The sequence below is a fragment of the Episyrphus balteatus genome, chromosome 3 (genome assembly GCF_945859705.1).
Source record: "Episyrphus balteatus chromosome 3, idEpiBalt1.1, whole genome shotgun sequence".
Taxonomy (NCBI): domain Eukaryota; kingdom Metazoa; phylum Arthropoda; class Insecta; order Diptera; family Syrphidae; genus Episyrphus; species Episyrphus balteatus.
In genome coordinates, this window is record NC_079136.1 from 6,153,238 (window position 1) to 6,181,207 (window position 27,970).

Consider the following 27,970-nt stretch of genomic DNA (forward strand, 5'->3'; position numbering starts at 1 on the left):
TTATCGGTTTTATAGTTACATACGATTTGTTCATTTTTAATAATAAATAATTTTCTAAAGTAAAAAGATGCGTTTTTAATAATCTGAACTAAAAGAAGCAAAACAAAGAAGGTAATAAATAAAATAATTACATATAAAGTTCAACATAAAAAACAAATAAAATATATAAATTTTTTTAGGACAACAAAAAAAAATCCTTTTTATACAAGTTTTTAAAATAATACCTAAACCAATATCACACCACACAAACTTTTTTCGACGTGATGCTCTAAAATAAAAGTAAGAATTTGAGTTTTTATAAAACTTGGAACTGTTAATTAATTTGCAGCAAAATGGCGTATGAAATAAAAAAAATATTTTGATCAATTAATTTCTTTGTTATTATTAGGCTATATTTAAGTGAAAAAATAGTAAAAAAAAAAAACAAAATTATTGGTGGAGGACGCAAAATACATTTGCAAAGCAAGGGTTTTTTTCGAAATTTCACAAGAACTACATTTAATCAGAAACCATAAGAATTTGGGATGAACAAGTTAATAAATTCTGAAAGTCTTTAAGTTGGTTTATCAGCATATTTCGTTTGATCCATTACTTTTGGGAAACCCTGTATGTGGGGCTACTTTTCATATAAAAAAATGTTTTTTGGACCGATATTAACGTAAACCGTTTTCTTGATTTCTGATATTTTCGTAAATCACTCAACCGATTTCAACAAACATTTTTGTGGAAAAACGTTTCAGTAGTCTAATTTAAAAACTAATAAAACTTTTCATAAAATCAATTGTTTCAAAACGGATTTATGAATTTACTTGAAATTAAGTTTGAATGTGTGAAAAAATAATATCTTAAAAATGGCATACCTACCAAATATTTTTTTGAAAAATTTTCGAAAATTTTTTTATGTATACATAGGTGGGTACAAACAATTATTTATTTTTAAACGGAACCACTTTTCGTTTAATACCCAACTCTTTCGTCTCCACTCGATTAAAAAATGAGCAATTCCCTATCATAATAACTTTAAAATTTTCTATTTCAAGAATACCTTTAAATTAAAATTATTGTAAAGTTTGGTTTAACGACATCCTTAATCGTTAACCTAAATGTATACAGCTCATTGCAAATGAAATCTATTAAATTTCAAATAAAATCAAATACAAAATAATTTAAAAATTCTAACGAACTTTGAAGTTTATTAAAAAAATAAAATGAGATTTAAAATCATTTCCAAGTTTTTGCAATAAAGACAATAACTTTGTGCTTGATATTGTATTAGTTCTCAGTTCTTTTCATTTGTTTTAGAAATTCCAAGCTATATAATTTAAAAGAAGAAGTGGACTTCACTCTTTTCATTCACCATTTTCTGCTTTGGCAGAAAATGCCCAAGTGATTTCAATATTTATATGATTTTATACAAAACAAGGAATTTATTCGATCCTTTTTTATGATTTTTTGAGTTCTTGATAGAATTAAAGCCCTCGAGCTCTCTAAAACAAAATTTAAATTTATTTATTTTCAGTTCATGTTTAAGGCAGTAGAAAAACCATGTTTTTTTGTTTGTTTTCTTTTTATGAACTTCTTTTGAAAACTTTCTTTATTGATATCGATTTCACTTTAAATTTTCTTCTATATTTTTGCGATTTATAGCAATCACAGATGTTATCATCTTCTTCATATAAAAACTCAAGGATCTAAGTAGACTTTCCATATGGTCTTCATGAAGTATCTTTTTTCTCCTAAAAAAAATCGAATTTTGTCCTTTTTTTGTTGCGAATGATTTCTGATGAACACAATATTATGGATTTGGATATCGAATTTCTTGGTTTGTTGTAAATCGCTTATTGTTTGTGGGATTCAGTAGATTTTAGGTTTTACATTTCAAACGTGATTCTATAGAATAATTCAGGCTCGAATTTCCTTGTCAACAACAACACATTTCCCTACGAACATAATTTATTTTACATAGTCTTTTTTGAATAGCGAAGGCTTTACGATTTAAAAGGGTGAAAAATCCACCCTAGTTTGGAATTAAAAATGACAAGAAAAATCTAGGATAGAGTAATATAAATAAATCAAGGATTTTCTTTTCATCCAATCGCCAGATAAAATTGGAAACTTTTTGTTACTTTAACAACAAATATTTTGTTAGATTTCAAACGGATATAAGGACGGTTGGGGATGAAATTTTTTTGCCATAATGACTTGATTTAGGTGAAGGTTTTACACACAAGACAATAGTTTATATAAGAGAAAGTTTTTCATGAAAAAAAAAATTGGAATTTTTTGTGAAATCGATGGTCTGGAACTGGAATGCAAACAAAAAGGCCACAAATAAAAATAAACACCTTTGTATTTTTTGTTGGCTTTCAATTGATATTTACCATCACATAATGGGCTTTATTTTTATAAAAGGCGACAGCGAATGTTGAAGGTTATAATCCAGGAAACGCGCCATGTAATTTGGGTTCTTTTTATTGCGCTGATTTATTGACTTTATTTAATTCGTCAGACATTTTTTGACCATACGTTTTTTTTGTTGATTGGAAGATAAAAATAGTGGTCAATCCAAAAGGTTTCGAATAAAATTCAGTTTATTCCCGCAAAAAATAAAATGAATTTTCAGTCCGTTTTTCCACGTAATTACCACTCTGAAAAATTGTAGGTACTCAAACTAAGAAGATTAGATTTGAATACTTACTAAAAATGAAATAAGAATAAATACCAAAACAGAAAAAGTAAAAAAAGGTAAAATCCAAGGCAGTTTGTTGTGCAGTTTTAATCTCAATTGAAATTAATGAACTCAAACAGCTAATGAAATTGCAGTGAAATGTTGCTGAAAGCAATGTTTTTGTATCATTATTTGATTTCGTTTTGTATTTTTTTTTTTTTTCACTGTAAAACACTTTAAACTCACGTTAATCTATTTACATAGAATGTTTTCAAGCATTTTGGCTTTTTGATTATTCAGCAGGACAAAAAGTAAAGGGAAAAACTCAAGAGGAAAAATATTTTTTACTCTACTCCATTAGAGACGAAAACAAAATGAAAATTAAGGTGCATCATGGAAAAAGTTATTTCATTAAATTAATAATTCTAAAACTTTTTAAGAATTTTTTTTTTCAAATGGAAGTCTGTTGAAAAGAGTTCATAAAGCTGTTGTTTACTAAAGAAATCTTCTTAATGAGATATAATTTATTAACAATTTTGCTTTAGCAACAACTTTCGTTTGTCTTACCTAATCTTTTATTAATGAGCAAAACAACTTTATTTATTTTCAACAACATGGCGAATATTTAGTTGCAAGAGATTTTTTGTGAAGCTTCTAATAAAAGAAGAACATTTTATAAAAGGAAGACCGTTGCATGTAAACAACTCTGTTATTTATATTCACTTACTATAAACTCTGTTAATGGATAAACAAAAAAGGACACGTTATCGATTTAAAATGGTTTGCTTGCACTTTTATTTTGCCAATGTTGATGTTTGTGTTAAAATTCAGGACAAGAATTGAATTAATTTTAGTGGGGTCTTGTTCTGCAACGATAATGGCACATGTGTATTCAAATTCATATTAGGTACCAGAAAAGATTTCGTTTTAAATAATGCAGAAGAACTTTTGTCGGATTCGGATGTAATTGTTTACATTTTTATATTCTTCGATTAATTTTATAATGTAAGGAGTTTTCCGGATAGTGATAATATCAAAAAATTGTAACGAATATATTTAAGAATATAAATAAGAATCTCATACAAGGTGATTCACTTACCTACATTATGCGAAAAAGCTAGAACGTGTAGATTTATCCAAGATATGTAAAAGGGGGGAGGGGTGTATTTAGACGGTTGGTGCCGTTAAATAATACCTAATCATTTTTATCAAAAAAAAAAAAACAAAACAAAAACAAAACCGACTTCCATGGTTCAAAACTATGGCAATAACTGGACGAAATTGAAAACGGCAGGCAAGAGCTTTCCAATACAAAAAGAATTATCAAAATTGATTCACTTAGTCCAAAGTTATGAGGTAACAAAAAAAATAAAATGCACGACTGGGTCGCACGAACTTGCTCTTGGAGTTAAAGTTGCTTACATTTTTAAGACTTTTTATATAGAAATTTTGAAAAAAAAATAAAATTCGTTTAAAAAAAAAATAAAATAAAATCTGAAATTAAATTGCCCTCCAAAACAAGTATGCAGTTTTGATTGATATATTAACGTGCATTTTTAGAAAAAAAATTTTCAAAATCGTTAGAGCCGTTTTTTAAAAAAACAATTTTTTATAAATAATTTTTTGGAAAAAAAGTTTTAAAATAAAATTGTAATGCCATTTTCTAGACATCACTAATCAACATCTAAAAACAAAATTTCAAAAAAATTCAATGTCCCGTTTTCGAAAATTTGATTTTTCAAAAAAAAATTTTCAAAATTTTTTTAAAAATCCAAAAATTATTTTTTTGGAAATTTTTGGTTTATATTTAAATTATATATATGCTTCTTCACAAAAAGTTTCGTTGAAATCGAATAAGAAGTTTCGGAGATATTCGAATTTGAAAAAAACGGTTCTATGGCAGGTACCGTTAATAACGATTTTCGAAAAAAAAAAATTTTCATTGAAATATAGACCTCAGCTTAAAACTAATATTTGAATTTTTTAAACAAAATCGTTGGAGCCGTTTTTGAGATATTTCAATTTTACTAAAATCGGTATATGACAAGTACCGTTATTTTTGGTCCAAAAAAATTAATTCCAAAAACCCCTCTGGAGAGTCGCCAAATAACGCTACATACCAAGTTTGACATTAATCGGTCCATCCGTTTAGGCTGTAGCTCCTTATACAGACAGACAGACAGACAGACTGACAGACTGACAGACTGACAGACTGACAGACTGACAGACTGACAGACTGACAGACTGACAGACTGACAGACTGACAGACTGACAGACTGACAGACTGACAGACTGACAGACTGACAGACTGACAGACTGACAGACTGACAGACTGACAGACTGACAGACTGACAGACTGACAGACTGACAGACTGACAGACTGACAGACAGACTGACAGACAGACTGACAGACAGACAGACAGACAGACAGACAGACGGACTTCCGGGACCCACTTTTTTGGCATTGTCTACCATCGTAATGTCATGGAAAATGTTATCTCAACTTTTTTTTTTTGTACGAATGCATAACTTGATATATAGTACCTATATCGCAAGTAAAAACAGACGAATTGAATACCTCCTCCTTTTTCTAAGTCGGTAAAAACTGACTGATTTCGAAATAAAAATTATTAAAAATCAACTGTAGTTACACCCAAAAACCTGTGCTATTAATTTTTGGAAAGCCAGAATCCTCTTCTTTCATTTCCGAATGAAATGTTTGGTCAGGAAAAAGATTCTTATGCTAAAAAATGAAAAAAAAATTCAACCTTGACCAAAACTGAATTTCTTTATTTTTTAGTTTAGCGGGTGCCATATATTTGCTTTTAAATAAAGCTGCCAGCCGCCGCCGCACAATGGGGCAAAACTCAAAAAAGCTGGCATTTAATCAAATCATAAAGTTAAGCTTTGTTTTGAATAACAAAATTATTTCTCTTTGAAATATAATAGAGAATTATAAATGAGAGAGAAAAAATGTAATTCAGGAGATTGTCTCAAAGGAAGAGAAAGATCACTTTTGGGTAGAATTTTTACGACTTTTTATCATTTTGGGTTGTTTCAGTAAATTGTGTACTGTTTGTTATTTATTACTTGTACTAAGTTGAATATTTTTGAAATGGAACCAGTAAGCTTGGGTAAGTTCTAATAAATTTCTTTTTATGAAAAATATGCATTCAAAATATTTTAATTCGTAGTCAAAAATGAAAAATAACCTGAAAATAATGTGTTTTTCCAGCTCTCTTCTGACAGGTTTAGTTATTTAGTTGCGTTCGGTGTAAAACGCCAATAAGTTTTATATGTCATTTTGTTCTGCGTTTTGTCTAGTTTTAGAATATGAAAAGTTTTCTTGCTACTTTTTGCTACCCTGTGTGAATTGTTAATTTTTAGTTGATGACGTCATTTTCTATAAATGCACCTTTTTTAGTAAAAATTGAGAGTGAAAAAGACATCTAAATTATTTAATTCGTTCATTTATTAAATGGGTATTTATGTATAATAAAATATTAAAAAAAAAATTAATTGAATAAATTTATTTCAAAAAAATAGTAATAAAATAATAAAAAAAAAAAAATCAAAATTTCAAAATTGGCAACCCTATATTAAAAATTTTTTTTTATAATCGCAATTGTATTACTATTTTATAAAAGGCATTGAAAGTTTTAATTAAACTGGTTGAGAATTTTCCGAAAATTTTGAAAATCTTAAAAAAATGTATTAGTGGTAACCCTAAAAATGGACGTGGCCATTCGAAATTTTGGGTATGAACTAAAATTTGTATAAGTAGGATTTGTTCCAATTTTCAAGTGTCCAGCTCATTTGGTTGATTTAATGCCACCTTTTTGCCATTTTGCCCAATTGTGCGCCGCCTGATGGGTTCTTCCTGTTGGAACCTCAAGACAATGAAACAATTGTTTAAACAATGACAAAAATTAACATGCATTATTTAAGGAAGGAATTTGAAGGCTTACACTTCAAATATAGTAACCCTATTAAAAAAAAGAAAGAAATCTTGTTTGAACAAAAATAGCATGATTTTTCGTACACTTTTAATATATACACACTTATGTAACTTAGCTGATACACACTCAACTATAGCTGATACTCTATATTTTTTAAAAAATTGTGGGGTGTCTTTAAAATACGGGTATGTACTCGGCAACTTTACTCAAATGTTAAAAAGCACTGAAAACACTTATTTTTCAACCAAAATGTATGTTTTCGATAGAAGATTTTATTTTTAAATTAAAAGGCCTCTATAGATTTCCTGCTTCTGAAGTTCTCATATACACTTTTGACTCACATTTTGTGATCAGCCCTGCTATCACGTTAAGTCGTCATCCAGTTTTATAACGTTTAATCGTAAATGCAATTGAAACTATTTTCATCTTCAACAAACTTTTAAAAAAGTAAAACAAAAACAAAAAAAACCATAATTTGACTATAAACTTTATATTTCGTACGAAATTAATCCGCAGAGTAATTTAAGGGGGTAAATTCCTTTTTTTTTTTTCAAAACTTTCCAAACAAGTTGTGTAAAATATTGCATTAATCTTTTGAGTTGATGAAAAGGTAAGTTAAAAACCCAGAACACATGGCAATAAAAGTTTAAGTTTGTACCTATTTAGCGACCACAACCCACGAATATTATAAACTTTTTTAAACAAAGTTTATTTGTCCTCGAAATAGAGTTGAATTCTGTGTTTATTTGGAACTCGTGTTTCAAAAGCTTCCCTAAAAATATTCTCACAGACGAAACGCTCAAAACCCACCTAAAAAAATAAATGGGGTTTCAGTAGAATCCACTTTTCGTCATTTAAGGTCAAACCCTACATCAACTTAAATATTAAAGCTTTATCTTATCTCATTATACATATTTGTATTGTTTAACTAAATTGAAAATACAAATCAATTCGTCAAATTGAAATCAATCAAACAAATGAAAGTATGAAAATAACTTTATTCAGGTTTACGTATTGTCTCACCATCACCCATCGATTTCATGCATTAACATGGAAGAGATCCTTTTTTTTTGATATAAGAATACAATGGAATTTATACGCCACTTGATTTATTCCTAAAAATAAAATAAAAAATCCAAACGAAAATAAAAAGAAAGAAAAGAAAATTTTAAAATAAATCAAATCCATTGAGATTATGGGGAATGGATGGATAAAGGTTTTGATATAAGTTTCAACAAATGGGTTTGAGGAAGATTGATTTTACGATTTTAAATTATCTAAATTGGAAATATATTTTCGACCATGTGTGTGTTTGCAAAGGAAAGTAATCAGTTTGAAGAAGCATCATTTTTATAACACTTGTGCCTGTACATTGTACAATGTGCATCAATTTATGTTTTTAATTCGCACTTCTTGAGTAAAATAATGGCTAAATTAAAAGTGTTAGAATTTTTAAGAAATCAGTCAATGGGATTTTTTTTTAATTTTAGGGATGTAAAATTTGAAATTAGAAGATATTTTTTTTTTCTTGAAGAAAATCTTGTTGTGTATAGTCAATTACTGTGATGTTGCGAAGAAAAGGGAGACCTTAAAACTTCTAGTAGGAGTAGGATTTTCTTATTTGTCTGTTTGTAGACTACTACGTCAATGTCAAATTATCAACGAACTTAGTCCTTGAAGCCGTTGTATTTCCAAAAATGTTCTTCTCGAACATTCCTCGAAGAATCTTTGTCTATACAAACAACCCAACGTCCTTTACTTTAGCGGACACTTTGTGGCGGAATCAAAAAAAAATTTATCTCATTAATTGTAGCTAATTAAATGCTAATTTGTTGCGCAAACCAAAAATTTGTAGCTCGCATAGTTTTTGAATAATTGAATTTTCCGCTAAAATAAGTCTGAAGTTAGCGGACAAAATCTGAAATGATTGAAATTAATGAGTTTAGTTGACCTTCAAATTTGTAGCTTTTTAAATGCTTTTCAATTACATTAACTTGGTTTTTGTAGCTTGAACAGTTTTTTTTGTTATTTAAAATTCCGCTAAAATAAGACTGAAGTTAGCGGACGAAAATAAGAAAATTAATATTTTTTATGCCCAAAATTGTAGCTAATTAAATGCTAATTTGTTGCGCAAAAATTATTTTTTAGCTTCACCCGGTCATTTTTTATTGCAACTTAAAGTTTCAGAAGTGCACTTCTGGTTTGACGAGTCAGTGGAGACTTTTTTAAAAAATCACTTTTTTAAGTTTTTTCTTTTTCCATTAATTGTAGCTTTTGAATACATTATTTTTGATACAAGCCCCAATTTTGTAGCTCGAACCGTTTTTGAAATATTCAAGATTTTGTTTTAAAAACATAGCTCAAAAGTAACCTTTCAAAATCCAAAAAAATGCGAAATTAAAAAATTTCTTTTTGCACAATATTCCGCTAAAATAAGACTCAATTTCATATGTAACGGTCAAAATTTTCAAAAAAGTTGAATTTTTTAATTTTTTTCTTTTCTAGAAATTGTAAATTTGCAAAACAAAATTTGTTGCGCAAAAATTAATTTTTTAACTCCTCTAAGTCATTTTCTATTCCAATTCCAAGTTTAAAAAGTGCACATCCGTAAATCCGTTGGGGTCAGGGGCGGACTGGGGGTCAAAGGGCCTCCCGGGACTTTAAGGAAAAGGGCCACAAATACATAATTCACTTTTAAAATTTTGTAAAAGAAAAAAAAAAAAGAAACAAATTTTTAAAAAGAAAAAAAAAAACGTTAAGTGGGTGTTACTTTCAGTTTAGTCAAAAGAAAATATGTATTTTTTATATATCATATATAAGGCCTTTATATATCAATATATCGAATGTCACTTTTCATAATTGTCCACCTCTTCCAAAAATACAAATAGAAATCGAAAAAAACCTATATCTTAATTTGTTTGACTAATGTAGAATGTTATTATTATTATTTGATCTCAACACAACGTTTTAGAATGATATTATAGCCCAGGCAAATTATTAAATCAAATCGCATTTTTCGCAGGACTAAATTTTTTTCGTGGAATGTATTTGGATGAATGTCCTCATCATAAAAGTCAATCTTTTGGGATGGTAGGATGTCGAAAGCAGCCGCCATCTTGGAAAAGAGGTTGGTACCATTTATATTTAATAGCTCCATTTTTACTCATTTTAACCAAAAATGGCCAAAGACAGTCTTATTCACAATGAAATTATCTTAAAAATGATGTTCTAACGATTTCCGTGGCTATATTAAACTCAATTTTATAACTGGTCCCGGTTTGTCTCGAAAGTTGGGGACAAATTGACATTTTTACTTGCGATATTGGTACTATAGCGCTATAGGGCAAGTTAAGGATTCGAAAAAATAATCGGACTTGAGATAACAATCAGACATGACATTAAGTTGATAGAGTATGCTAAAAAAGTGGGTCCCGCTATTCTGGTCTGTCTGTCCGTCTTTAAGTACTACGAGTTATAGCCTAACCTAAACTAATGGAGCGATTTTTTTCAAACTTGGTAGTTAATAGTTTTGGGTGATTTCCTGCAGGACAAATTGAAATTTTTTTTAGGGCCAAAACTAACGGTACCTACCTGTCTTTTGAAAAATCGATTTTTTCAAAACGGGTTGATAAATTTTATCGTAGTTTCGTTTTTTATTTCTTATAAATGGCATACCAACTATATTTTTTGAAAAATGTTAGAAAAATTTTATATATAAAAAATTATTTTTTTATGAAACGGCTTTAACGATTTTCGGAATTTTTTTCTGAAAGTTCCTTTTCATGGAAGATATCAAATAGCATAGGTACTTAGTTTTGTGTAAAAGATCATTTAAAACGGTGTTTAATTAATTACAAAAACAGATTTTATTTATTTTGACTACTTATAGAATTCCTTAAAAATATCAAATTTTAATTTTGATATTTAATTTTGTTCAGTAAAATTCTTTAACATCAGAGTTACTTTCACCATAAGGGCAAGTGTGTGGGACCCCAGTAGTGTATTTTATTTAATATAGGTATTTCACAAACTTTTGAAACTATAACACTTCTAATTGCACTGGTTTATAGCCAAAATGGACACTCAATCCCACTATTTTTACTTGCTCTATAGGGCAAGTGTTGGTTTCGTGTAGAAAAAAAATTGAGGTTTTAATCAAAACCGACATTACCATGATGGAGAAGATAAAAAAAGTGGGTTTCGTCATGCCGTCCGTCGTCGGTCTGTCCTACGAGCTAGGGCGTAAACGGGTAGATGGTAGATGGATTTCCTTGAAACTTGGTACAGATGATTTTTACCTAGTTCCAAAGACCCGTTTTTTTTTTCAATATACCGTTTTGGAGGTATCGCAATTTTCTCGAAAACGGCTCTCGAAATTTTGTGTACGTAATAGTCTTTTGGATTCTAACAAAACTGCATTTTTAGTTTTTCTCAAAAAATTCTGAAAACGGATATATCGCTGGCTGAGAATTATAAGGATGTATTTCATACAATATACAAAAAATGAGTTTTATACACCAAAATTTTCGTAATTTCAACGGCTTTTAGATAAAATTTAAAAAAAAATTAGAAAACAATTAATGTCGACGGCACAGGTAAAAAAGACATACAACTTTCATGATTTCACATACATGTATTAATATAATAAGGTTCTATGTTATTCAAATTGCAACATAGAACCTTTTTACTGATTTTTTCAAACAAAAAAATACATTGATTTAAGTTACATAGAACTTTTTTACGCAAATTTTTCAAAATGAAATCTTATGGAAATGATCTTTTTTCTAACTAAAGTAAAAATAAAAGATCTTTTGATGTTTTTGCTGGTATTGAACAACAGGGATGTACTCTTTAAACCAAAAAATTTGTACTATCCAACCTTAACTTTTGCAATAATTCATAACCTATATATTCTTACATCATAATTAAATTAAAATAATGTTGTTTGTGTGCCAAGAATTGGAAGTGATTTTTTGAAAACTTTTTTTTCATAATCGAGGTAGGGTTGGGAATTTCATAGTTCGTATTAATAAACCAAAAGTTGAAGAAACACTTAGATTCCTTAACTTTAAATAAAAGAAGTCACCTTAGTACCCAAAAAAAAAACAAAAAATTAACTAATTTTTAGTGGTATTTGGAAAATTCAGTATTTTTTTTCAAAGGTCAAGATTTTACTCTACTAACCGTAGTGAACTCTTCGTTATTCATCTTTACAATTATATTAGTTTATTTCTATTAATAGTTTCATCGAATAAAACTTTTTTTAACTTGAAGCAAATTTACTTACGTTATACATGGAGACAAATAAGCAACTTAGAATCAAGATGATACTCCTCTAAAATCCAATCCTCTTAAATTAATAAGATTTCTAATAAAAATAAGTAAAATTTGTTTAAACATTTTTAAAATCAAAGTGAACTTCATTTTAATAAAAATTTTCTTCTTAAGAAAATTTAAGTGTAGATACCTGCTAAGATTGAAATTATTTTTCATTAATTTTATGTACTTATTAAAATAAAAAGATTAAACAAACTTTAAATTTTTTTTGGCATAAATTTTGTACCGTAGATGATTGTTTTAAGACGACTGTCTTTCTGGCAAAAAAGCATGCATAAATCCGATTGATTTAATACAAATTCTAAATGTTTTTAGCATGTCTTTTTTCTGTGTACCTAATTCAACAAAAGGAGGAATTGTTGTTTTCTATAAATGCAACAACGTGATTTGTGGTATTTTGTTCTGTTATTTAAAATAGATTTTGACTGTTTTGTGCAAAACTTGAATAAAATTAAATTAAATCAAAGCCTATTTCACGATGAAGTCACTTTTTTCATATAAAATGCATTTATTACATGTAAGCTCTTTATAACTATAAGGTTCTATGTTGAACATAGAACCTTTTTAAAATTTGTTTACAAATTTTTTCATAAAAAGGTTCTATGTCATTTCTTAAAAATGCTCATAGAATCCTTTTTTGTGGTGAAATTAATGTTTTTTTCATGGTTTTATGATTTTTTTAGGGTCCTTTATAAGATTGCATCGATACTTTACTGCTATGTAACTATTTTATCCAAAAACCAGCCTTAAAAAACTTTGAGATCGATTTTCTCAAACCTAAGGTGAGTTGACATACAACCCTATAATTCTCAGCCAGCGATATGGCGTTGTCGTTTTTGCAAAAATTGTCATATTATTTAGGTTTCTATATTTCATCAAAGCATAACGTCGGTGAAACCAGAAAAGTGTGTAACTCCATTTTAGCAAATTTTATAGGAGAGCAAAAAAACAAAATCGTTTTGAAATCATTTGTATGAGTTTTCATTTTCTAATTTGCTAATAAAATAAAAACTATGAACTTTCAGAGGATTCTCAGTTTAAGAAACGGTAGATATCAGGTTTGTTTAACAGATGGCATTCAAATCTAATTTTTAGAAAATTTGGAGTTACACACTTGTCTGGTTTCACCGACGATAAGCCAATTTAAATCAAAATTTACAGGCAGGTATTTCTTGTCATTTTAAAGTGTAAAATGCAAAACAAAATTTAAAAAAAGTTTCTATTTTAAATTTAATTTTTTAACTTTATATTTTTTTTATTTTTTTTTCTCCGAACTTAACAAAATCTTAAATTTCCAATAGATATTTAAGATAAAGATACTTTTAACTACAAGAGCAAGTTAGTGCGACGCAGTAGTGCATTTTATTTTCTTACGTGCTTTGACCTAAGGGTCTCGGAAATTACTTTAGAAGAAATTACAACGGATACGTTTTCGAGACATAATTTCTCAGTTTTTTGTCGTTGTTTTTTCCCAGCATAGTTCGGGCAATATCTTGAGTAATAAACGACCAATCTGAACAGAAAAACCGGCCCTGATAGCTGAATAAATAAGCAACAAACACTAAAATATTTTTTTGGGTCACTCCAGATGTTTAAGAGCAATGTATAAAAAGATTTTAAAAGTATATTTTTGACAAAAAAATTTCTTACTGAAAGAAAAAATCAAAATCTTTCGAATCCTCATCGTTTTAAATTTTGCATGTGTAGTACGTTTTTTTGGAAAGGTTACCAAAACGTAGGTTTTGTGTGTGGTGCTTGGTCTAGTAATTTTTTTCATTTGATTTGAAAAACTTCTTCCGTCACACTTGAAAATGGAATAAAAGGAGTCTGATGATCGGATTGGCATCCGTGAAACAGTACTGTAACTCTAGCCATAAAACACTTGGTGGTAGCACCTTCAAGATGTTGTTGTTGTTCAAAGATTATAATGGAATTGACGGAACAAAAAGCAGTCACTGCAAAGTATGGAAACATACGAAAAAACTGTAAATTTGAAAATTTTTACCAAGTAATGTTTTGAAGATAAATAAATTTTCTATCGATATGTGCATCCTTTAAAATTTTTTTCAAATTAAATAATTGTAAAAACTTAAGAAAAAACTATTCAAAAATTGAAAAAAACGACAGTTTTGATATTTTTACTAATAGTTTTTTTGTATCATTTGAGCATTTTTAGATATAAAGGAGAAAAGAGAATACTACTTTATCTTTCAACATAATGGTCACAAAAATTAAATACGGCTAAAATTGGATAAAATATGGATTTTGAAAATCTACTGTTTTTGATCTTTTTAAGCCATTTTTCTTTAACAAATTTTACAAGTAGCATATTTTTATCAATTTAAAACATTATTTTATAAAAAAAACGATCTCATATGATATTGTTTATTCTATTTTATAAAGATAAAACCGCGGAGTGCTATTAAATGAGAGGGTGAAAATTGAATATAGGGGTGCAAAAGCCCCGGTTTTGGGGTTCTCAATATATCTCGCAAACAAAGCAAAATTTTTATGTATCGCATTTAAAACTTTTTTGTAGAGAATTAAATTTCCTATAAGAATAATGTTTTTTTTCCTATAAGAATAATGTTTTTTTAAAAATTCAGAAAAAAATTTGCGTATCTAAACAGTCGAAAAAAAAACACTAAAGAAAATCAAAAAGGCGGGAACGGAAATTTTCTAAAAAAATACTTTAAAAAAAAAATTATTAAAAAACAACGGCAGCACTTACAGTTATGAACGATACTATAAGTTTTTTACAATATTTTCATTTAAAAAATTTCAAAAGGATGCATATCGATAGGAACTTTAAAGTGGAGGCAAATTATTATTGTAAAAGATCCATAGGAGGCCTACATTGACTAAAGGGCCACAAACATAATTCTGTGGACCTTGAAAGATCCATAGGAGGCCTACATTGACTAAAATGCCACAAAAATTATTCTTTGGACCTCGAAAGATAAATAGGAAGCTTACATTGACTAAAGGGCCACACACAAAATTCGGTGGACCTTCAAAGATCTATAGGGGGCCTACATTTACTAAAAGGGCCACAAGCATAATTCTGTGAACCTTGAAAGATCGAAAGGAGGCTAACATTGACTAAAGGGCCACAAACAAAATTCCGTGGACCTTCAAAGATCTATAGGGGGCCTACATTTACTAAAAGGGCCACAACCATAATTCTGTGAACGTTGAAAGGTCGAAAGAGGGCCTAAATTGACTAAAGAGCCACAAACAAAATTCAATGGGCCTTCAAAGTTCTATAGGGGGCCTACATTTACTAAAAGGGCCACAAGCATAATTCTGTGAACCTTGAAAGATCGAAAGGAGGCCTACATTGACTAAAGGGCCACAAACAAAGTTCGGTGGGCCTCCAAAGATCTATAGGGGGCATACATTTAATAAAAGGGCCACAAACATAATTCTGTGGACCTCGGAAGATCAATAGGAGGCCCCCTACATTTACTAAAAGGGCCACAAGCATAATTCTGTGAACCTTGAAAGATCGAAAGAGGGCCTACATTGACTAAAGGGCCACAAACAAAATTCGGTGGGCCTTCAAAGATCTGTAGGGGGCCTACATTTACTAAAAGGGCCACAAGCATAATTCTGTGAACCTTAAAAGATCGAAAGGAGGCCTACATTGACTAAAGGGCCACAAACAAAATTCGATGGGCCTTCAAAGATCTATAGGGGGCCTACATTTAATGAAAGGGCAACAAACAAAATTCGGTGGGCCTTCAAAGATGTATAGAGGGCCTACATTTACTAAAAGGGCCACAAGCATAATTCTGTGAACCTTGAAAGATCGAAAGAGGGCCTACATTGACTAAAGGGCCACAAACAAAATTCGGTGGGCCTTCAAAGATCTATAGAAGGCCTACAATTAATGAAAGGGCAACAAACAAAATTCGGTGGGCCTTCAAATATGTATAGAGAGCCTACATTTAATAAAAGGGCCACAAAAATAATTCTGTGGACCTCGAAAGATTTATAGGAGGCCACAATATGTTTATATTGACTAGCAACCTAGCATTTTATGAGAAAGTTTTCTTTTACAAAATAGAATTTCAAGTGCTTTTAAAAATTTTCTTCTTGCCCGAGGGCCTACCGGGAAAAATCCCGGTTGCCCGGTGGGCCAGTCCGCCCCTGGTTGGGGTAGAGTGGATAACTGAGCTTGTTCTTTAGTAAGCTGTTTTTGAAATTGCAGATGTTCTATGCTATGCTGAAAGACATTAAGAGAGGGACGTACAAAAGTTGTGTATTTCTGCAATATTGATTTGGACTGGAGGCTCCAATTTTGTCAGTGGTTTTATTTCAAGCAAAGAAAACAGAGCTAACCTTTTCCTTCTTTTTTAAAATTTTTTAATAAGTGAGTTTTATTTATTTCTCAAAATTTAAATACAACCAAATTCAGTTTACATTTCATTAAACATATAGAAATATGAATGATAATGGTTTTTTTGATTGAACAAATCCCCAGCAAACTTAAATCGCAATTCATATCAGCTAACTTTTTGCTCTAAAGCTAAAACCGACAGCGGCTTTATTTCTGATAAGGCACCGGTTCCCGATACAGCACAAAATTGCACCATTACTTAACAATGTTAGTTAAAAGATGGGGACCGTCAAAACAACTACGTGCTGTTGTCATGTGTTCTTTCTGGAAATTGTTCTTTATCTGATATGTCTTTCTGTGTTTTATTAATGTCTTGTGTTGCATCATGATTCCATTGGCTAGAAGTTGATTAGATGTAAAAGAGAATTGGTCTGCAAACAGATCCCTGTGGAACTCTCAAATCAATCGACCTAATATCACTCACAATCTCTTTATATGATAGCTTAAAATAGATAAAATAGGCATTAAAAAAAAATTGTCATGAAATTTGGCAAACATTTCTGACGTGATAACCATGGCAGCCACCACAAAAAAGTGACGCCATTTTCTAACGTTACACTGTCGCACTTTCGCAGTGCGGCAAAAAATTTAAATTCAAAATTAAAAATAAACTATTAGAGATACAAAAATTTTCTATAGCTTACTTGAAAGATAATAACCTAAAGCTTAATCTAAATGAAGGATTTTTAAAAATTCCGTCATTTAATAGGGTAAACAGGGGTAAAATGGAAAGATGAAATTTGGGCTAAAATCTAAACGCGTGGTCGTAGAGAGTTGATTTGTTTTGCCATAGATAGAGGAGACTGATCTAAAGATAACTGCATTTAAGAAAAAATTTTAAAAAATCTTGGAACTCCGCTATAACGTTTTGTTTGAACGTTGATCAGGTGTTGTGGGTATGACAAAATGTTGATTATGGGTAGGGGAAATTTTTTTTGATAATTCTAAAGGTGCCAGGTGAAAGATGAAGGAAAAAAAATTAGGCGTCTGATACGGATTTTTTTCCAACACTCTGCGTTTCGAAATATGAATTTTTGAAAAATACCTATTTTTATTTTTGGGTAGTTTTTGATTTTTAGCTTTTTTTTTGAGCGTTCAAAAATCTCAAATTTTATAAGCTATTATAAGATATGTAAAGCTGATCAATGCGCATACATGTGCAAAAAATTGGAATCGTTAAAAGAGTTTTGACTGAATACGGAGAAAAATAGGTTTTTTGGCCGTTTTTAACGTTTTTTATTTTTAATTTTTTTTCTTTAATAGATAGAGGAATATTATATATGGAGTAATGATAGACCATGACTACGAATATATGTGTGCGAAATTTCAATCATTTTCGTAAACACAATTTTGAGAAAACGGTAAAATAAAATTTCAGAATTCAACAGGTTATAACTTTTTACCAAGAGCAGATAGAAATTTGATTAAACATTTATGATCATCCTGATACAATTACCTTTCATTTGATATATCACACATAACGCTAGACTAACTACAAGCCACACAATGTTAAATCAAGAAACTTGCGCCAGTGTGGGAAGTACCGTAATCTCAGTCTGGAAATTCCACATGGTTGACTTTAAAAAATTCTAACTGCTCTTGTAGACAACTTTGAAATGAGATTGATAGAGGAGGTGAATATTGGGTTAGGAGCTTCTACAACTTGACGTTCAAGTAGAAATTAAAGTAAATGTTTATAGATCCATGCAAATGAAGTTAAAAAAAAACTGTATTTGTTCAGTACAAAATGATAAATTTGCTTACCAATTCGTTATGGCATTGACAAACTGAAAGTCACATGTCAAAATGTCTTGCAAGCGTTATAGTTATTAGTTTGTAAAATGGTGTCAAAAACACATTTGATTTACACGCCAATATCAATTAACTAACAAACCATCAAGGCAAAAATTTCAAATAATTTATGAAACATCTAGACTTAATCATTTTTGAAAAAAAAAAAAACATCAATTAAAGAACAATAACATATTAATTTCACTTTTATGGATTTATGTGGATTGATTAATGACAATAATGATTTGTAATGAACAACAAAATGTACTTAACACTATCTAATTAACCCATGGACAATTGCATATTTATTACAGAAATTGATGTTGAAAAAATAGTCCTTGTTTTGAATTTATCCTTGATTTCTACAGACAGAATGAATAACTAGTCGATGAACTCGAAACAAAAGTTAAACTTACATAATGATATGTCATTGGCATCAAGTCGCATGTAACTTAAGAATTTGGGCAGGACATAATAACTTTTTACGACTTTTTATTGGGCAATAGAAACCCGAATACGCTATACTCACATCTCACATGTTCAAAATTTAATCAACGCAATTGGTAATAGTCAGGAAAGATGTGTTGACTATAGAATGTTTTTTTTTTTATTCTAATAGAATGAAAGTCCTTTAAGGAAGTAACTTCATTATTGATTGATTTGTGTATGTTTAGCTTTTGGATATCTTTTTCGTTTCTAATTATTTTTGAGAGAAAATGCTTTTATTGTCTGAGCCTTGGAATTTACAGAAACTTAGAAGCAAATTCACCCCCTAGACTATAGCATACCATTTATAAGTTCTTCAATTGCTAAGAAATTGTCATTATACAACAAGAAAAAGACAAAAAAATTAGTCTTATTCTTATCAATTTGTTTGCTAACAGATTCAGAAGCCAACAAAATAGCTCATTAATTCAGTGTGGGAAATTCGATATGACACATCCAGAAAGTTATACAAGAAGTTATAGCTATACCCTCTAAGCATTGTGTCTAACATAGGGTTGATGGTGATGGTGTGATGTCGTGAAGCATTTTTTTCTAGAAATGCTTAAAGAAAAGTATTATCGTCTTTATGAAGTCAAGGAAAAAAATAAGTACATACTTTGTTTCCCACATATCAAGCTATAGAAAGGAAAAATCAATGTTAGTTGTATAGTACATGTGGGTTTGACGATGACTGCTTCTAGCTTTAACATGAAAACGTTTTATAAATGCGTGTGTAGCTAAAGGCTTCTGATAAAAATTATTTCCAAATAACATCTTGTAGACGACCTTGCATTAGATATATACTTACATCTTAAAAAAGAAACGATACTTGGTTTTATAGACGTAAAAGCTACATACCCCACCTTTAAAGTGTAATATCATGATTTTGAAGAGGGTGTTTTGTTTTTAAGTAAAATTTTAGTTAAACTGTAGATTCCTTCATCACAAAGTTTGCCATTTTACTATGTTCAAAAAGCCTTATAAAATGTAATAGGTCCCAAGAAAAGTATTTTTTACTTGCTATATACCGCAAAACGTTTTCGTGTAAAAAAAAGTCATGTGTACAATTCACACGTGGTAGAAGTGAAACCTTAAAAAATAAAAAAAAAAAAATCTAAAAAATCTACCTTTTTTTTATTTCATCACCTTTAAATCCATATTTTTTGTATGGCAGCCTATAATAAATTTTATATCATCTGAAAGCTTATTATTTCACCTTGTATATGTCGCTTCAATCATATTTCTACCATGCCTAATAAAAACAAAGAATTTTTGAAAGCTAACCATGTCGAAATTTCAAACTGAGATTACGGTACTTCCTACACTGGTGACTGGTCATCGGCAACAGATCTCCACGGGTGTTTTGAGGTATTTTTCAAGTTTTTCAATTTAAGATTGTGTAACTTGTAGCGTACAGTTGATTGTGATATATCAATTGAAAGGTTAGGTTATCAGCATGCGTTTTAAAGTTAAATCAAATTTGTATGTGCACTAGATCAAAAGATATAACGTGTGTAGAAAAAGAACATCTTTTTACCGTTATCTCATAATTTTGGATATGAAATTAATTGAAAAGAACAATATTTTTCTCTTTGATGGAATTCTTAGTTCTAAGAGGAACACTGGAACAGTGTTTGTTTTTTGCTGTTATACCTACTTCTTATGCCTGTTACATACCTATAATAATACTCAAAAACATTCATCTATTCAAAAAAAGGATTATAAAGATTGCATGAACCTAAATTTCTTAGCCTGGTCAACCGCCTTCTTCTCCCCTACTCTTGCATATACGGTTTAAAAAAAAGCCAAAAAAAGCACGTATACGCCACAGTGCATGCGGACAATGTGCAAATAATGTGACTTAAAACTTTTGAATAAATGCTATACAATCCTTATCGAAATTAAGTAAATACTTGCAGTTTTCTTTTTGTAACACTTTTTTAAGCAGTTTTAACGAAGCTGAAGAAATATTTTTTTTTTTTTTAATTTGAAATGATTTTGTATTTTTACTAACTCTTTTTTGCTTAGGGTCGTTCAGCAGCCCAAAAACCTTTAGAAAAGTATACAGGGTGCCCCAAAAGTAATGGATCAAACGAAATATTGCTTGTTTTTTGTTCTGAAAAACCCTGTTTTGTTGAATTCAAATTGTAATATTTTTCGATCTAACTGCAACTTTTGAAACTTTTATACATTTTTGAAAACTAAAAAAAACAGGGCAAGTTTTTAAATTAATAAACCATTGCCACACCATGAAAATTTTTTTCGCGGTGTTGCTCTGAAATAAAAGTAAGAAATTGAGTTATTTTAAAACTTGGAACTGTTAATTAACTTTCAGCGAAATGGCGTATAAAATAAAAAATATTTTGATCAATTAATTGTTCCTAAATATTTGGCAATATTCTAGTGAAAGAATTGTTAAAAACAAAAATCAATTATGGGCGTAGGAAGCAAAATACTGTTGCCAAGTATGGATTTTTCGAAATTTCACAAGAACTGCATTAAATCGAAAACCGTAAGGATTTGGGATGAACAAGTTACCAAATTCTGAGAGCCCTTAAGTTGGTCTATCAGCATATTTCGTTTAATCCATTACTTTTGGGACACCCTGTATTTTGGTTCTTGTGGTGATATCGGGAAAATTTATACAGTTTTTGAAAGAAGAACATAATGTTCTTACAATCACCGTTAAAAATGTGTTAATAATGAACTACCCCACATAAAAACAGAACCTCGAAAACATCCACAATTACGTTTTTTTGCATTTTATAACGGTTATATTTCAAAAACGGAGGCCAATCAAAATTTTCTGACTTCAGATTCGAATTCAGCACATCAAAAACCTCTAGAAAAGTATATCTTTGTTCTTGTGGCTTAAAAAAAAGTTAAATTTTTTAGTGATTTTCGGCTTTCGAATACACAATCCTGTAAAGCGTCTACCTAATTCGTAGCTGATTTTTTTGTCTCGGTGTCTCTAGTAAAAAAAAAGCTTAAATTTAATTCTTCTATAAGAATTCGTTACTATTTTTCACTTTATACCAAAAAAGAATTTAAAATTGTACTATCCTTCATCTAAGGATTCCAGAATAAAAATATAAAAAATAATGTCATACCACATTACAGCGATAAGTCGCCTCTTTATAGGAAAAATACCAAACAATTTCTCGATGAATAACATGAATGCACATTTTTTCATTCGATGCCAAATAAAAAAAATATATAAAATATGATCAACTGCTGTTGGCACCAAAACTAGGAAAACACGTACATTGGGCAGGTTCTCTTAAAATGTTATGTTATGACTATGGCTTCCGTTCCGATACCTTAGGGTTCGTAATGCTTGTAACCCTTATATTTACTATGTATAGAACATTTTTTATCTTCGATTCCTATTGAAAAAATAAACACGAAACATTCTCCTTTGGGCAGTGTTATATTTTTTGGGAATAAACTCGATAAAATTCTTGGTCTTTTAGAGTTCTCTGTGGAATAAAAGAGTACCTTAAAAAAAAAACACCCTTTTTTGTAACCACATTATTCAAGAGTATTTTATTACATTTAAACGCATCATCATCGTCATCTATCATCACACAAAATCATTTGTCAGACGAATTTGTGAAATTGGTGATTTCTTCGAAACAATATTCGATTATTTGATTTCTTTTATATTTCTGTTGTGTGTTGTCAAGTTGATTTGCTTGAGTGAAGCCCTTCATTTTCAAACTTTTTGTTTCATGAAATTGAGCATTGATTTTTTTTTCTCCCGACTATGGTATTTGAATAAAGAGTCAAACAATTCAATATCATGAAAAAAAAAAAACAGAAAACAGAAGTCTGCAACATTTTTTGCACCTGCTTGGTAGTTTTTTATGAGCTTAGTGAACTTTGACTTTAAGGTCAGGATTTACTGCATGAGTTGGGTCATAGTCATAATCAAAAAGGAGTTAAGTTTAATCATTTGGAATGCAAACAAAAAAGTCGATAGTCTTATAGATGATAAATTTAGGCAAAAAGTCGTAAATTTTTGATGCGTTACATTTTTTATGATAAAAATATTTAACAGCAACTTCGATTGAATATTATAGATAAATCGTAAATGCTGAGATATATTTTTGGAGGACAATTTGTGGTAAGTACGAGTACTGAACAGAGATTTTATGAGTCTTTTTTTCAGTAGGCACTAAGAACAGTAAAGTAGTCCTAAAAAAATTGAGATAGGTACATAAGTACCAACACTTCCTGATTGATTGTGTTCAGGGTCCAAGACTCAATTTAATCGACTCAAGGTCATACTTGATAGTTGTTTGGGTGGTTTTTTTTACTCATCATTGCCTTTTTATCGATTTATGTGTATTTTTTACTGAGACAAGAAATTGCCCAATAAATAAATTTATCTGTGCCAGACTGTTTTAAATTTCAAAACTTTGTAAATCATCGTACCTAAATAATAAAAAACTTCTTCGTTGTAACTTTTATTTTATATTTCATCTCTATTTCAATTAAGTTTCCCCAGTGACCAAAATAAAGACCCTAGTGATTGCTTGATTTAACTTTGTAACCAAAAACAAAATATTTTTATGACCACTTCAAAAGATTTCTTATGCAAAGCGAAATAGACTTTAACAAATTCGAAGAAAAATCAAATTTAATAAGAGCATAGACAAATAAGCTCCAATTTTATTAAAAAAAAAATCAAAATGACTTTTAAATTGGCATCAAGAAAATTAATTTGGTGATGACAAAATTAATTGCTGTAATGAAATCATTGAAAGATATTTAATTTTTAAGTATTTTGTTGGGTTATTGAATGTCAAATAAAATTTGTGAACCGTCTTAAAGCGGTGGCAATATTAAATCAATTTTTTTAAATTTTTATACATATTCCTATACATTTTTACGGTTTGAAGATTCCCACCGCTTTAAGACAGTTGACAAATTTTATTTGACATTCAATTACCCAACAAAATAGCTTTCAATTATTTTATTACAACAATTAATTTTGCTATCAGAAAATTGATTTTTGTTTTCATTTATTTAGCAGTAAACAGATAACGATTTTAAAAATTCTTTTTTAAACAAGAAAGTCAAAAAGTGTTCTCTGTTTGGACTTTTAAACCTTTAAAAAAAGGTTACATTCAAATGCAACATTATGTGGAAGTGCAATTGATATTTTGTGAGATTTTTGAAAAAATTATAGTGAAAAAATTATAAGAGTAAAAATGTAAAATGAGCGTATTGAAAATTTAATTTCAAAGCTCCAATATTCTTGTTTTTATAAATTTATTAAGAAACATATGTTCATAGTATCCGAAGTATAGCAGCTAGAAAAACAATTTTTGCACCATTTGAAAGATCAGAATAGTGCTTGTTTTTAGATTTTTTTTAAGCATTTGAGTAGGGTTGACGAGTAATTGCTCTTAATTTAGAGATGGCGTCTGACATTTTTTAGAAAGAAAAGAGTGTCAATTAAAGTTCGGTGTATGTTTTAGCCTTTTAGTGTGTTAAAAAATAAAAATTATACTTTTTTTTTAGAAAAGATTTCTTATAGACTTTTTTTATGATATGAATACCATATTATATAGGCATTAGGCATACTTTCCTGAGATTGTTTTATTAATTTTAATTTTGAATCGTTTATTTCAGAAACAACATAGTTCCATTTTTCCTAAAAAATTGTTTTTGGATATTTCTCATTTATGTAGGTATTAGACTGGGCCAAAAAAATAAAATATTTTTTTTTTTTGAAAGTTACTTCGAAAATCTTGTTCAGGATGATGAAAAAAAAATTTGGTGAAAATTTGAGCCGTTAAAAAAAATTTTAAGAGGTCTATCATCGGTGTTTTTTATTTTTATACATGATATGATGTTTTACAACAGAACTGCTAGACGATCAAAGTAAAAAAAATTTCTGTTCATTTTTAAATTTCCTACAAAAAAGATCTAAATGAAAATTTTCGTCAGACGAGCCGTATTCGAGTAATTTATTAAGCTTTTTAAATCGAAGTGTTTTTTCAATTTGACTGTTTCACTTTGGAATTTTGTGATGAGCAAATAAGTGAATAGAAAAATAAAACCACGACAGATTCTTATAGGAAATTTAATTCTCTACAAAAAAGGTCTCAGAGTAATTTTCCCTAAATTGAGTTCTAAAGAAGTTATTCACGATTTAAATCGAGAAAAAAATTAAAAAATCAATTTTCAATTTCAAAATTTTCTAATTCACTGAAAATTCAATATTTTCAAATTAGCAAGATGTTTTCTTGTAGGGAATTAAACGTTCTATAAAAAGTTCCTTGGCAGCAAATTAATTGCTTTAACCGTTAAGAAGATATTCGTATCAAAACCAATGCCCACTGATTTCAATAGTTTTCTTATGACAAGTATGCATTTGCGATTTGAATACGATTATCTTCTAAACGGTTAAAGCAATTAATTTGCTGCCAAGGAACTTTTTATAGAACGTTTAATTCCCTGCAAGAAAACATCTTGCTAATTTGAAAATATTGAATTTTCAGTGAATTAAAAAATTTTGAAATTGAAAATTGATTTTTTAATTTTTTTCTCGATTTAAATCGTGAATAACTTCTTCAAAACTCAATTTAGTAAAAATTACTACAAGACCTTTTTTGTAGAAAATTAAATTTCCTATAAGAATCTGTCGAGGTTTTATTTTTCTATTCACTTATTTGCTCATCACAAAATTCCAAAGTGAAACAGGCAAATTCAAAAAACACTTCGATTTAAAAAGCTTAATTACTCGAATACGGCTCGTCTGACGAAAATTTTCATTTAGATCTTTTTTGTAGGAAATTTAATTTTATATAAGAAAAAATGAACAGACATTTTTTTACTTTGATCGTCTAGCAGTTCTGTTGTAAAACATCATATCATGTATAAAAATAAAAAACACCGATGATAGACCTCTTAAAATTTTTTTTAACGGCTCAAATTTTCACCAAATTTTTTTTTCATCATCCTGAACAAGATTTTCGAAGTAACTTTAAAAAAAAAATATTTTATTTTTTTGGCCCAGTCTAGTAGGTATAGTTATTCATCTTCTGGAAAAAATTATGTATGTTAAACCCCCCAAAATACGAAAACTGAAAGTAAAGGGTTCAAAATAGTATATGGAAATATTTCACACCGTGGCAACAGTTACCAGTTTTAAATTATTTTAGCAGCAATCTTTACTCGCAAGCCCTTTTGTTATATATCTATAAAAAGGTAAGGAATTACTCTATCTATATATTAAATTCATTAAAAATGAACTCATAGTTCAAAAGTTATGTTATTTTTTTGAGCAAGGTTAAAATTTGTTTTATAAAAGTAAGGATGCCATCAGATAGTGCTCAGTAAATACTACAAGACCTCATCATTAGTTTATTTTAATGCAAAAAGTGGACATGTGTCGTTTTTCCCCTGACATGGCAGCCATCATGGCAGGCAAGCCTTTAAGTTATACATCAGTAAAAATGTAAAGATTTACTCTTTCTACTGCTTTTTTATTCATTCAAATCAGAAGCAGGGTTCAAAAGTTATAGCTAGATAAAAACAAAAGTTTTACCAACAAAAATTCGTTTATTTCAGAAACGACATAAGTCCAGCGACTTTAAAGGCTTAAAAACCATCTAAGACTTGAAAAAAAGGTTTTTAAATGCGTCTATAACTAGATTATAACTCGGCATACTCTAAATTTGAAGTGTTGTGGAATTTTAACATAAAAAACAGTTTTTTGTTGCTCCTGAAAAGTTAGTGCTCATGGACTTATGTTGTTTCTGAAATAAACGATTCATATAGAAGATTCTACTTCCAGTAATTTTTTTTTTTTTTTTTATTTTCAGTATCAACCAACTTATATTTCTTTGAGATCTCTAACCATATGAGCTAAGACCACAGAATCATTGAATTTTTGTTTCCCTTGATTTGTCTCTAAAAGTTGATAAAATGGGTTTTGATTCCGATCCACATGTTACTCATACACCACAATGACCTTTTAAATTTTAACGTCGACAGTTATTTTGAAATTTAGTGAGAATATACAAACAAGGATGTTAACAAAAATGAAAGCTTATTATACTATCCATTCCGAGAAATAATCCTTATTGGACTGAACAAATTCTATTGCACGTGAATAATACAACAAGTAGCCTTTTTCTCATCTAATCTCTTTGCACTAGTTTTGATTAGGTACATTCCTATGAGGAATATCTTAACATATTTCCTGATAAATTAGTGACATGGAATTTTAATTTATAATTAAAATTATCCATAATTCGATAATCAGTTATTAAATAATTAAATTGCGTTCCCTGAATAACAGAATTAATCCTTTCACTTTTCAGTTAAAATGAATGTGATAAAAAAAAACATGTAGGTACTAGGTAAATGTCAATTCGAAAGAAGTTTGAAAATGATACAATACTTAACATTTTTTTTTTTTGATTTTTTTTAACGGTAAAAGCTAGATTGACATGTCACCAGAAACTTTCATCCTGATTCCGACATTTGGCCTGAAATTTTATTTTAAAATTTTAATTGAAATGAAATGTCTTAGAACTGAAAAATGAAAAAAGTTATTTTCACACATTCTCCGCTATTTTAATATTTCATTTGAAATTTAAATTGAACTTCGTATTAAATATGCAAAAGTCTCTTAAATTTAGTTCATGTTACGTATGTACATATGCCCTGTCCTTTTTTAAGAATCTCCTGCATATGTAATAAAAATGAGAGAATCTGAATATATCAAGTAGAAATTTCCATTCTTAATTGATAATTTCCATTTAAATTCATGACTCGTTTCGTTTTCCATGAGCTTCTGCTGCTGCTACTATTTCTGATGATGTTGATAATGGTGTTAGAACTTGATTTCGTTTTTTTACAGATGCTGGAAAAAAAGCCTTTTCAGTAAGAAGGAAAAAAAGCTGGTGTCTGGAGTATTTTTTATTTATGCAAATTCTTAGGCCCCTTATTATTGTCTTAGATCATACATTTCATTATGCAAAAGAATTTTCTTCGCATTTCAAGATTATTGAATTTATATTTTTGTGAAAAAAAAAAAAATGTAAACAAACACATAAGTTAAATATAAAATTTTTAAGGAGCCTTCAAGGTGGATTTACAAGCGAATAAAAGATAATGTAAACATTTAAAAACACAAAACAACACCATAATTAACGAAACTCGGGCTCTTGTCGCGTCTTGCACGTATTTAATATCTTCATAACTTGTTTATACTTATTGTTGAGGCCTGGAATTTTAAATGTGAAAATACAAAATTTTGTATTTCTTATTTGTGAAGTATATCCGAGACATGGAGGCTGAGTTCAA

At 29.2% G+C, this 27,970-nt stretch overlaps 2 protein-coding genes across 2 annotated transcripts in view; one reads left to right on the forward strand and one right to left on the reverse strand.

The window, feature by feature from the left end:
- Positions 1 to 5,789, forward strand: part of LOC129914005 (stage VI sporulation protein D) — a 208,497-nt gene extending 202,708 nt beyond the window's left edge. The window contains exon 9 of the mRNA XM_055993028.1: positions 5,776 to 5,789. The gene's annotated coding sequence lies outside the window, so the exon portion shown is untranslated. The remainder of the gene's footprint in view (positions 1 to 5,775) is intronic.
- The window catches only part of LOC129914006 (pyrokinin-1 receptor), a 219,961-nt gene that overhangs the window by 7,185 nt on the left and 184,806 nt on the right, over positions 1 to 27,970 (reverse strand). The window lies entirely within an intron of this gene.